Source organism: Ictidomys tridecemlineatus, chromosome 5, assembly GCF_052094955.1.
Source record: "Ictidomys tridecemlineatus isolate mIctTri1 chromosome 5, mIctTri1.hap1, whole genome shotgun sequence".
Classification (NCBI taxonomy): domain Eukaryota; kingdom Metazoa; phylum Chordata; class Mammalia; order Rodentia; family Sciuridae; genus Ictidomys; species Ictidomys tridecemlineatus.
Window position 1 is genome coordinate 2,670,817 of NC_135481.1, and position 12,755 is coordinate 2,683,571.

The following is a 12,755-nucleotide window of genomic DNA, read 5'->3' on the forward strand; positions in this document are numbered from 1 at the left end:
TTTGCTTTTGCAAACATTATCTTGGGACACTTAATCTTTGACTGCCTTAAACATTATTTTTCCAGGACAGATTAGAAATGGAATTATCCACTTCAATAGGTGGGGTCTTTCTACAGCTGGTGACATCTGGCAACCTATTTGCAAGGGTATTTTCAACATACAGAATCTGGAAATCTGTGGAAAATGGATGGAGTAGTAAATGTCACAATTCCAAATCAGCTTAGGAAAATAAACATAGTAAGAGGGGGGAAGTTGAAGCCAATTGTGTTCCCTCCTTCCCCAACTTTCGCATATCCAAAAAATATGATAAAACGTTGCCCTTTCACAGAAAATAAAATTCATAAAACTTGGTCAAATCTAGGGAGAAAGACGTGTCATCCTGCTCATCTTCATGGCCCACAAGTGACGTCACCAATAATGATGTTAACCTCTGACAGCATCCACTGGCCAATGACCAGCAGGGCTCTGCACTTGTTTTCCTCAAACTAACACTAAGGAGGTGATATCAGTTATATCTTAAAGATGAGTTAAAATTGGGCACCACCACCACCACCAACAAAAAACCCTTCATATATGGGAATGAATGAGCAGTAAATACTAACATTTTCTTTCAAACGTATGTGTGTGCACTTGTGCATAGGTGTGTGTCCTGGGCATCTTTCAGGAAGCAGGCGTTCCTGTCCTCCAGCAAGCAGGCATGCAGCCTGCACCCAGGAGCTTACATTCCACTGGGGAGGGAGGGCTGGTAAACAGCCAAATGAGCAAGCCCTCAGGAAGGCTGGATTGTGGTATGTGGTGTAAGAATAAACAGAACAGAGTAAGGACAGATTACATATGCCAAGAAGGTCCCTGTGAGGATACGATATTGTGAATGAAGTGAAGTGGGAGCCGCAGGAGAGCCGGGGGGAAGGTTCCAGAAAGAGCCACCACCCAGGACTCTGGGGTAAGGCTTGCCTTGGAATATTCTTGTCACAGCCAACAGGATAAGGTGTGGTAGAATGTGAGGTGAGGAGTGAGGACTCTGGGGAGAGGTAACAGGCAGTCAGCCAAGAAGCAAAGGGCTGCAGGTCTTACTCCTAGGAGGTGGGGAGGTATGGGAGGCTTCCGAGGAGTGCCCTGATCTATTTTTGTTTTAAGGTACTGCTCTGGCTGCTGGCTCAGGATACTCAGGTGTGTGTGTTGGTAGCCACGGTTCAGGCAGGAGCTGGTGAGACCAAAGGCAGGGAATCCAGACAGGAGGCCACAGGGTTACCTGTGCAGTGCGAGTGTGCAGCACCTGGCATCCTCACCTTCACCTCATGCAGGACTGATCTGGGAGGTGATTTGGAGCAGATCGTAGGGTGAAAATGCCCTTTTCGTGTGCCCTAAAACCTTTAGTGTTGCCAAACTCCAAAACTGCACGGTTCTGCTAGACAAAGTGGCAAATGTTAACATTCTCACTACACTATCCCTTGGCTGGGCCATTTCTCATGTGAGAAACTACAACTGGGCCCAATTAATAAGTATATTAATTGAAGGAAACCAAACTACCAGTTCAAAGATTTAGAGATTCCAGAAACAGCCCTCAAGAAGAGAATCAGACTCCTTTGGGGAGGCCCACACCTCCCTGTGACCCTGCCATTACCTCTAAGGAAGGATTCTGCGTGATCCCTCCCCCACCCCCCACTGCTCCCCCACCCCCCACTGTAATTCTGGAGTCTTTGGCCCAAACTCTAAGATAAGAAATTATTTCCCTACAACCCCACTACCCCATGAAGTCACTTTAGGAGGCTCTATTTCTTTTCATTTTTGCTATTAGACTTCCCTGCTCTTGTTTGCAATACTGGGGATTGAACCCAGGGTACTCTATCATGGAGCTACCCTCCCACCTTTTTTTTTTTTTTTAATTGTCTGGATCATTATTGATTGCCAAGTATTTCGAGACTATTGCTAAGTCAGCTTCAGTCATTTCTGCTCTGTGGAAAGCTTTATTTTCACATCTCTACACATTGGACATATATTTTTAGAGAATGCCATCGCCTGTTATGAATTCCCCTCCCACAGCATTCCCCTGGAAATTGGTTTCTCAAACTCTCAATCCTCCTGCTTCAACTTTTCCAGTTGCTGAAATTACACGTGTGCACCACACCCAGCTGCTTATTAGACCTCTTTTAAAAAGAAACAGGTAGTTTTAGTCAATGTGTCACCTAAAGAGACCTTCAGAACATAACTGGTCATGGGAATTGATGTTTCAAATGTAAGGAGTACACTTCCTCAGACTTTCAAAGGAAACTAGAGAAGCAGTCAGTTGGGGCTGGGGTTGTGGCTCAGTGATAGAGCACTAGCCTCACATGTGAGAGTCACTGGGTTTGATCCTCGGTACCACATAAAAATAATTGTACTTGTCCACCTAAAACTAAAAAAAAAAAAAAAAAAAATTAAAACTGCTAGCTGAGCAAACAGGGCTCTCAGAGGGAGCCTCAATATTTCCTTGGTTTCACAGCTTAAAGATGTGCCAGACTTTCCTTCATTTGGCAGCCTGTCTGCATTATTCAAAACCAAAATTATATTTGGGGTGAGTGACGAATCTGCAATGAAATGCAAACAAAACTCCCAGCCACCCACCCCACCTTCCCCACTACACGCTGCCCGAACCTCAGTAGACAGGCTGGACCCAGGGCCGGACCCAGCAGCCCCTCCACTCTGTCTGGACGTCTGGATCTACTGCCCACACCCTCCCCTTTCTAAGAAGCCCAGCTCATTCCAAAGCTGTGTGTGGTTCAGAGGCCTTCAGGGACTCCTCCCCATACAAGGTTCTCCACACTGCAATTACACATTGTTAGACAATTACTGTAACTGTAATGGGTTCGGTGTGTTTATGCTCCCTCAGAAAAATGCTGAATTCATCCATGAGGACAGTTAATCTCCTTGATAACAATTTCCAGGGGAATGCTGTGGGAGGGGAATTCCTAATAGGGGATGGCATTCTCTTAAAACGCATGTCCATCGGTAGAGATGTGAAAGTAAACTTTCCTCGGAGGAGAAATGACTGATGCTGATTTAGCAGTAGCCTTGAAATACTTGGCAATCAATGATGCTCTTCACAGATTTTTTTTTCCAAATACCATATGGATAAATTCACTGTGCTTTGTGAGTTTCTATTTATCCATAGACACTGAGCTCACATAAATGTGCTAGATATTGTGCTAAAGTCTACACTTAGAGCTTCTATGTGTACCACTTCCCTGCCTGACCCAGGTAGAGAGGTGTTGAATATATTATCGCCATGCATTTCCAAAGAGCCAGCAAACCTTCTGCTGCCAACAACTCCTTGTTATTCACTAACAAAATGGAATTCTTTAAAATAAATATTAAAAACTTCCTACAGAGACTTGCAAGTATTAATAAGTGACTGTGGTATTTATATGTTGTATACAGCTCCTCAAAAATTCATGTCCACCTGGAACCTCAGAATGTGACTTTATTTGGAAAAGAGGGTCTTCACAGATACAATCAGCTAAGTTGAGGTCATACTGGAGTAAGGTGGACCCTAATCCAACAACCAATGTCCTTATGACAAAAGAGAACAGAGATAACAGAGACTTTCACGGACAGAACGCAGCCATGTGAAGACAAAGACAGAAATTGGAGTCATACACCTAAAGCCAAGGATTGCTAAGGATTTCCTGGAACCACCAGAAGCTGAAGAGAAAGACAAGGGCTTTCAGAGGGAGCACGGCCCTGCCAGCAGATGGATTCCAGCTTCCAGCCTCCAAAATTTTGAAAGAACAAATTTCTGTTGTTGTTAGGCATCAAGTTTGTGGCAATTTGTTTCAGCAGCCCTAGCAAACCTGTACAGCAATGGGTGGAAAATGTGAGTGCCATTATTCCCTGTGCAGACACAAGGAACCATGTTAGTAGGGCCATCATCCTGGAGTGTGTGGTCCTATTGAAAACCTGTTTGACTTTTTTCAAATACATTCTCTTTACATCAGAGTACACTCTGCTTTCATTCAGTGTAATAAAGGAGAAAGGTAAAACAGAAACAAGCAAAATCTAGCCATCTGCCTAAAGGACAGAAGTGAAAGAATAAAAATTATATGCATGTTGGTCATGCTCCCCAAAGCCTCAGTGAAATGCAGCATTGATGTCTCTAGGCAACGAGTTAATGAGGCCCAGTTCTCTAGAGCCACAGAGGATTGGACAGAGGCCAGTTCGTGCTGAATTTTTCATAACCTTCGTTTTTATTTTTGTTAAAGAGTCATTTGACAGTAGAGTACCTCTACCAAACAGTTTTCTTTACTTTGACATCAAAAAGAAAATACATGTATTGTAGAATGGCTTAATCAAGCTAATTAACACATGTGAAACCTTATATACTCATTCTGTATGATGAAAACACTTAAAATCTACTTTTAGTAATTTTCACATATATAATATACTGTTAATTATGTTATTAACTATTAGCTATTCCACAATGTCTACATATTTCAAAGCATCATTTGTAAGCCGTAAGTCAATTGAAAAGTAAAAGATAATATTTTAAAATCATCCTTTAAAGGACACCATTAAGGAAGTAAAAAGACATCACATGGAATAAGAAAATATTGTTCTAAGTTATACATCTGACTGGGACCTTTATCTATTAATAACTATTACAACTAAAATCTAAACAATTCAATTTTAAATGGGCAAAGAATCTGAATAAAGAAGTATGCAAATGGCCAAAAATAAGTGAAAAGATGCTGAACTTCAAAAGCCCTTCAGGAAATGAAATCAAGCCACAAGGAAATAGTCCTTCACACCTTACAGGATGGCTAGAATCAAAAGGACAGACAAGTGTTGGCAAAGATGTGAGATCTGAAAACCTCAGATACCGCTGATGGCAATGCAAACTGTTCTTCAGTTAAACATATAGCTACCATTCAGTCCAGTGATTCTATTCCTAGGTAAATACCAAAGAGAAATAAAAACATATCTCTCACATTAACTTATACACAAATGTTCATAGCTGCATTATTCATAATAGCCCCAAAATGGAAACAACCCAAATATCCATCAACTGATGAGTAGATAAGCAAAAGATGGTACATCTATACAGTGAATATTATTTAGTAACAAAGAGAAATGAAGACTGGCACATGCTATAAAACATGAATGAAACTTGAAAGAATTATGCTAAGTGAAAAGAGCCAGTTGCAAAGGACCACATGTTATGTGCAATGTCCAGAATGGGCAAATCTATGGAGACAGAAAGGCAATCAGTAAATGCCTCGGGATGGGGATAGGAAGAAGATACGAGGGAGATAGCTAAGGAATATGGGATTTATTAGTGGGGTGATAAAATTTTCTAAATAATAAGAAAGATATTTTTAAAAATCCACAAAATAAGGCTGGGGATGTTTGAATTGCCTACATGACAAAAAAAAAAAAAAGAAAAGAAAAGAAACAACAACTATGTATGTATATGTGTGAACATTTATAAACTTCTTTTTAAAAAAATCTCAAAAATATAAAGATTCAAAACACTTAACACCAAAAAATAATAACCCAATCAATAAATGGGCAAAAGAACTAGGCAGATATTTTCAAAAGAAGATACACAATGGCCAACAAATACATGAAAAAAATGTTCAATATTGCTAGCAATCAGGGAAATGCAAATCCAAACTAAGTCACTAAGATTTCATCTCTCTACAGTCAGAATGGCAATTATTAACAGAAACAATAATAAATGCTGGAAAGAATGTAGGGGGAAAGGTACACTTGTACATTGTTGGTGGGACTGTAGACTAGTGCAACCACTCTGGAAAGCAGTATGGAGGTTCTTCAAAAAACTAGGAATGGAGCTGCCATATGACCCTATTATGCCACCCTCGTTGGTATTTTTCCAAAAGAACTAAAATCAGCAAAATGACACAGCCACCTCAAGGACTATAAGCAGCACAATTCACAAAAGCCAAATTATGGAATCAACCCAGATGCCCATCAATAAACAAATGAATTTTAAAAATTATGGTATACCTACATTATGGAGTTTTAGTCATATAGAAGAATAAAATTATGGCATTTGCTAATAAATGGATGGAAACTAGAGTATATCATGCAATGCAAGGGTTAACTATTTTGTCTCATATGAAGAAGCTAAAGAAAAATAAAGGAAAGAGGGAGGTGAGGGTTGAATATCATAAAGATATAGAGAAGATCAGTGGAGTAGAAGAAGACTAAGAGTTAGACAAGAGGGATGGGAAAGGGAAGGAAATGCAGAGTTAATTTTAAAAGCCATGCTGTGAGCATACGTAAATATGCCACAGGGACTTTCACCTTCATGTATAAGTAGACAGAATCAATCATAAATTAATAAATAGATGACCGGAAGAAAGATCAGTAGAGGAAGGAGAATGAGGGGAAGGAATGTGGGGGACATACACAGAAATTGAATTCCTCTTAGGTACAAATTTGTTGAGATGACCCTAACTACCATGTATAACTATTTATGCTCAAATTTTTAAAAAATTCACAAAACAAGCTAGGTGTGGTGATATCCACCTATGATCCCGGTGACTCAGAAAGCTGAGGCAGAAAGACTACAAGGTCAAGGCATCTTATTGAACACCCTCAGCAAATTAGTGAGAACATGTCTCAAAATAAAAATGGCTGGGCACAAAGCTCAGTGGTAAGGTGCCCATGGGTTTAATCCCCAATACCAGAGAGATGGGAGGTGGAGACAATAATTAAAAATCCATTCAACAAGAACTCGTGAATTGGATTTCACGGGGCAACAGCCCACAGAAGTGACTCCCTTCCTCATTACAGTGAGGGTAGGGACACAGGCATTTATTCAATAGCATATACAGATGCTTCTCGGCTCCAGGAGCCAGTGAAGCCTTTACTTCTTGTCCTACACAGGATCCAGGGTTTGGCCCTTTGTACACTACCAAGGCCAGTCATAAAGAGCATCATCCCTGGGCATATCCCATCCTCCCTCCCAATGCATACAGTAGTCTGTCTTTATCTGTGATTTTACTTTCAGTGATTTCTATTACCTATAGTCAATTGTGGTCCAAAAATATAGGAAATTCTAGAAATAATCTGTAAGTTTTAAACCACACACCTTTCTGAGCAGTGTGGTGAAATCTTACCCCGTCCAGCTCCATCCTCCCTCATTCCTTTGCCCAGCATGTCCATGCCATATACTCTACCCACCCCTTAGTCACTTAGTTATCTATTTTCAGATCAGCTACCACAGTATCACAGTACCTGTGGGCATGTATCCAATATTTTACTTACTAATATCCCCAAAACACAAGAGTAGAGATATTGGCAATTTGGATATGCCAAAGAGATGGTGTAAAGTCTTTCAACTGAAAAGGTGAGTTTATCATAGAGTATGTATAGAAAAACACAGTATTAATAGGGTTAAGTACAATCTGTGGTTTCAGAATCCACTAGGGGGTCTTGAAATGTATCCCTTGCAGATAAAGAGGGTAGGGAGCCATTGTATTTCATGTTTTCTTCCCTTTGGTTTATACTATTCCTGTTCTTCTTTAACCAGGTCTACCTCTTCGTTACTCTCTTCCTACACCTCTTTCTTTTGGGTACTTGTCTTCCCTTTTGAACTTCCTTTCCTTGGGTTGTCTAAACTATCTATCCCAAAGGTCTGGCATGGCAAAGAAACACTTCTTAAGCACAGAAATGGCTGACACCATAGTGAGAGGCTGTTTTAGTCAGCTATTTATCACTGTGACCAAATTACCCAATAAGAACAATGTAGAGGAGGAAAAAAGTTTAAAGTTTATTTTTGCTTACAGTTTTAGGGGTTCACTCCACAGCTCTATGAGCCCAAAGTGAGGCAGATCATTATAGCAGAAGAGTGTGGGGGTGGAAAGCAGCTCAGGACATGGCAACCAGGAAGCAGAGAGAGAGAGCTCTGCTCACCGGGGACAAAAAATAAACCCCAAAGACACACCCTCAGGGACCTCCTTCCTCCAGCCACATCTCACCTGCCTGCTGTTGCCACACAGATAATCTATGAGTGTATTCACCCACTAATTAGGTTATACCTCTCATGATCTAATCATTTTGCCTCTGAAAATTCTTGCATTGTCTCACACATGAGATTTCGAGGAATGCTTCATATCTTAACCATAACTGAGACATTTAAGGCTAACAGTGTGGGCTGAACAGAAGCCAGGAAATCATGTGTATAGATAGCTCATTAAACTCCCATCTGCCTATTCAAGCATTAAGACTTCTCCAAGGCCCAGCATGGACCCAGCTTCTCCAAGACATCTTCCTGGGCAGTGTAGCTATCTAGCTGAGCAAATCTGCACATAAAGCTAACTGTGCCAGGAAATGTCCTCAGCACTTTCTAGGCATCATCAGCTGCTGTGTGCTAATCTCCATGGCAACCCTGGGAAGGGTACTATCATGACCTTCATTTCATGTGAGAGTAAGGGCACAAATCATCTGCAAAGAGACATAAAGCAAGACCATTGGGTGTGTATCTGTCCATCACTCTGTGCTAAAAGATCCTCAAAGGCAAAGGCCAATGATTCGCTTTGTGTCCACACAGCATCTAGCATGGGGATTTCTTTCCTTTTCTTAAAAATTACATATATTTAAGATATAAAACATGATGTTCTGATATACATAGTGAAATGATTTTGCTACGGTTAAGCAAATTAACATATCTGTCATCTCATTTGTTTTTGTTTTATTTTTGGCGAAAGCACACAAAATCTACTGTCTTAGCAAATTTCCCATATGACTACAATATTAATTCTAATCCTCACCTGCCTGTTACATCTTCAGTCTTCTTTATTTTACTTTCCACCATGTTCATTGCAATAGCATTTGCAATAGCTAAGATAGTAAACCAAACTAAGTTCCTATCAACAAGTGAATGAATAAAGAGAATGTTGTACATACGTACAATGTAGCACTAAATGGCCTTCAAAAAGAAAAAAAATCTAGGTATCAAAATGTCACAGAGTACCCTATAAATATGAGCAAATGTTATGTGTCATTGAAAAGAACAGAAGTGATACCACCTATAAACTCAGGAGGCCAGGGCAGGATGATTACAAGTTAGAGGCCAGCCTCAGAAACTTAATGGAAACCTGTTCCAAAATAAAACTTAAAAAGGAGGGGACTGGGGGGATGGGGACATAGCCCAATGGTTAAGCACTAGTCTAGCATGTATGAGGCCCTGGGTTTGATTCTCAGCAACACACACACACACACACACACACACACACACACACACACACACACACACCAAAGAGGAAAAAAATAAAAAGAAGAAAATCCTGCCAAACATACCAATATGGATAAACCTGGGGGTATGTAAGTGAAATATACAAGGCACAGAAAGACACTTATAGCATCATGTCACTCAAATGGAGTCTAAAAATCAAACAGCAAATTTAAATTCATAGAAACGAGTGTAGAAATGTGGTTACCAGGGTCAGGGCTACGGAAGGGGCAATGGAGTTCAAAGGTGTAAGTCTCAGTGGGGATGAATGAGCCGGGGTCTTTCTATGTAGTAGATGCTGATGCCAACTCATTCTGCTGGCTTGAAGATCAAAGCCAAAAGGCATGAACTAAACCCGTCTTTTACCTCTAAGAACACCAATAGGCAACAACAGCTTATAGGCTGGTGCTGTGGTTTGAGTGTTTCCTTCAAAATTTCATGAGCAGGACCCTTAATTCTTCAAAGGGGCAGGTTGGGAGATAAGACCTAGTGGGAAGTATGTGGGTATAGGGATGGAACATTCATGAATGGATTAGTACTTTCTTCATGGGAATGGGTTAGTTATCAAGGAACTGCTCATGAGTTTGGCCCTCTTTTATCTCTCGCCTGTACCCACTTCTCCTCTCTACCATCATGAGCTGAAGCAGTATGAAGCCCTCACTAGAAACTGAGCAGATGCCAGCACCAGGCTCTTGGACATCTCAGATTTTAGAATCATAAATGAGAATAAACTTCTATTCTTAGCCAGATACGATGGCACACACCGTCATCCCAGCAGCTCAGGAGGCTAAGGCAGGAGGATCACAAATCCAAAGCCAGTCTCAGCAGAAGTGAGGTGTTAAGCAACTCAGTGAGACCCTGTCTCTAAATAAAATACAAAAAGAAGGCTGAGGATGTGGCTCAATGGTTGAGTGCCCTGAGTTCAATCCCTGGTATGCCTCCACAATAAAAACATTCTATTCTTTATAAATCACCTAGTCTCGAGTAGTCTATTATAGCAACAGAAAGTGGGGTAAGACCACCAGAAAATATGCATATTCACAAAGAGTGAATTCCATGAACATGACCTGCCTACTTCTCATTGGCAGACAGGGTCCTAAAGAACAGTTGAGGGCATGTGATAGGCTTTGAACCAAATAAAGGGGACATGTGCTCAGTAACACACAGTAATATCAGTTAAAAGGAAATGTAGTCAGGGAGGCAGATGGACTTGAAAGAACAGGTAATGATGCCCTTGGAAAAGATGTTGGCTGGGGGGCTCTGCTTCCTGGCAGTGTGGAAAAAAAGAGAAGGGACAAGGGAGCTAAGGTACCCATGCTCTGTGTCAATGTGTTCCAACTTTAGCACATGTTAGTGACAAACACAGGTTTACTGAATCCAGGTCAAATTCTCTGATTACGATGGTCTGGGATGGGCCTTAGAACACACACTTCAAACAAGTTCCCAGGTGACATCAATGATGCTGGTCCAGGGACCACACTTGACACTGCTCTTAGGTTTCTAGTTATAAATTTGGCAGAAGTTACAGACATTTCCGGGAAGTTCCATACCAAACATATCCCATTACATCAAAGTTAGCCAAATTTAAGCTGGTTCTGCTTAGATTTCTGAGTGCAAACGGTACAGATACAACTACTTTACAAAGAAAGTGTGCACTCCCTATTTCCTTGTTGTTGCGTGCTTTCTGTTGTTTTCTTTCTGGCTTTTTCCTTTCTTTCTGGGATTAGACCCAGGGGTACTCTACCACTGAGCTGCATTCCCAGTCCTTTTTATTTGCTATTTTGAGTCAGCATCTGACCAAGATGCTAAGGTTGGCCTTGAACTTGTGTAATCCTCCTCAGACTCAAGTTTCTTCGAAAACAGACCTGAGCCAGCCTGCCTTCCTTCTTTGTTAGACCTTATTTTCTTTCATTGTAAGGAAAATAAACCAGCAGGAAGTGAGCAAGTTTTCCATTGCAGATCCTTTGAAGAGCCCAGTGCTTCCAATGGCTGCTTACCCAGGGTATTGATAGATGAGGTCAATAAGAGGGAATAGACACATAAGGAAATAAATACACTTCGAAAATCCTGATAAGGGCTCCCTGAGAGGGCTAGCTCACCCTTTCTGTTGAGAAAGTTAATTTTAAAATATTAACATATATGACATATATAATATTTTAACATATATATTTAACATATATAATATTTTAAATATTAACATATATGATTACTAAAAATATTAACATATGTGATTTACTAAATGAGACTACTAGGACTTCAATACATGAACTATGAAACTCTCTTAAACTGTGTTAGGAAAACATGTAAAAAGACTAAGATGCTATGGGGATAATCATTGAAAGAAGAAAACCAAAGAGAAGATACCAAAGGCCTCAGCCAATGCATCTAATTCTGATTTTCACGTGTAAGAGAAGTGTGCAGACTGATAGTGTACCTCCTCCAGGTCTACCAGAAGTCTTCCTCACGTAGCCTAGTGGTTACTCACATGGAAAAGTCCCTTGAGCATATACTCCAGATTTTTCCTGAGGTTTAGCAGGCATTCACATAATCTGATTCAAACACAATAAAAAATTAAGTATCCCTTATCCAAAGTGCTTGGGACCAGAAGTATATGAGATTTCATTTTTTTAAAATTCTGGAGTATTTGCATATACATATGGACCTATTTTGGGAATGGGACATAAACATGAAATTCATCTATAATTCCTCTTATACACATAACCTAAAAGTAATTGTTATTGTTTGGATGTGAGGTGCCCCACAAAAGCTCACATGTGAGACAATGCAAGAAGGTTTGGAGGAGAAATTATTGGGTTATAACCTTAACTCAATCAGTGAATTAATCCCTGGTGGGATTAAGAGTGGTAAATGGAGGCAGGTGGAGTGTGGCTGGAGGAAGTGGTTCATTGGGGGTGTGGCTATGGGGTATGTATATTTTGTATGGGGAGAGTGGAATTTTCCTCTCTCTCCACTTCCTGATCACCATGTGCGCTGCTTCCCTCTGCCACACTTCTGCCATGATGTTCTGCCTCACCTCGGGCCCTGAAGAATGGATTCGGCATTTTATGGACTAAGACCTCTAAATCCGTAAGCTTTCAAATAAACTTTTCTTCCCTATAATTGTCTAGTGGGTCTTTTAGTCACAGCAGTGAAAAAGCTGACTAAAACAGTAATTTTAAACAACATGTTTAGTGACTTTCCTTTTGACTGTGACCTGTTTCATGAGGTCAGGTGTAGAATTTTCCACCTGTGGCATTAAAAAGTTCCCTGTAGGCCTAGCATTAGGGAGGCTGAAATGGGAGAATTACTCAATTCCAGGAGTTCAAGACCAGCCTGGGCACCACAATAGGATCCCATTCAAGAAAGGGGGGGGGGGGAGCCAAAGCCTTCAATTTTGCAGAATTTCAGATGTTGAATATTCGGATTACCACCGATGGTACCCTGCCACACTGCCAGTGTGAAGTCCAAGGCACCTCTCAGCTTAGACTCTACATAGTGTCTAAATTGTTACAACCTAGGA

General features: G+C 40.7%; 1 protein-coding gene and 1 long non-coding RNA gene across 4 annotated transcripts in view; one reads left to right on the forward strand and one right to left on the reverse strand.

The window, feature by feature from the left end:
- Atp10a (ATPase phospholipid transporting 10A (putative)) overlaps positions 1 to 12,755 on the reverse strand; it is a 189,852-nt gene that overhangs the window by 152,477 nt on the left and 24,620 nt on the right. The window lies entirely within an intron of this gene.
- On the forward strand, positions 828 to 4,940 carry LOC144377685 (uncharacterized). Its single transcript, XR_013438661.1, has 2 exons — positions 828 to 943; positions 3,418 to 4,940. It is a non-coding gene; the product is annotated as an uncharacterized LOC144377685 (long non-coding RNA).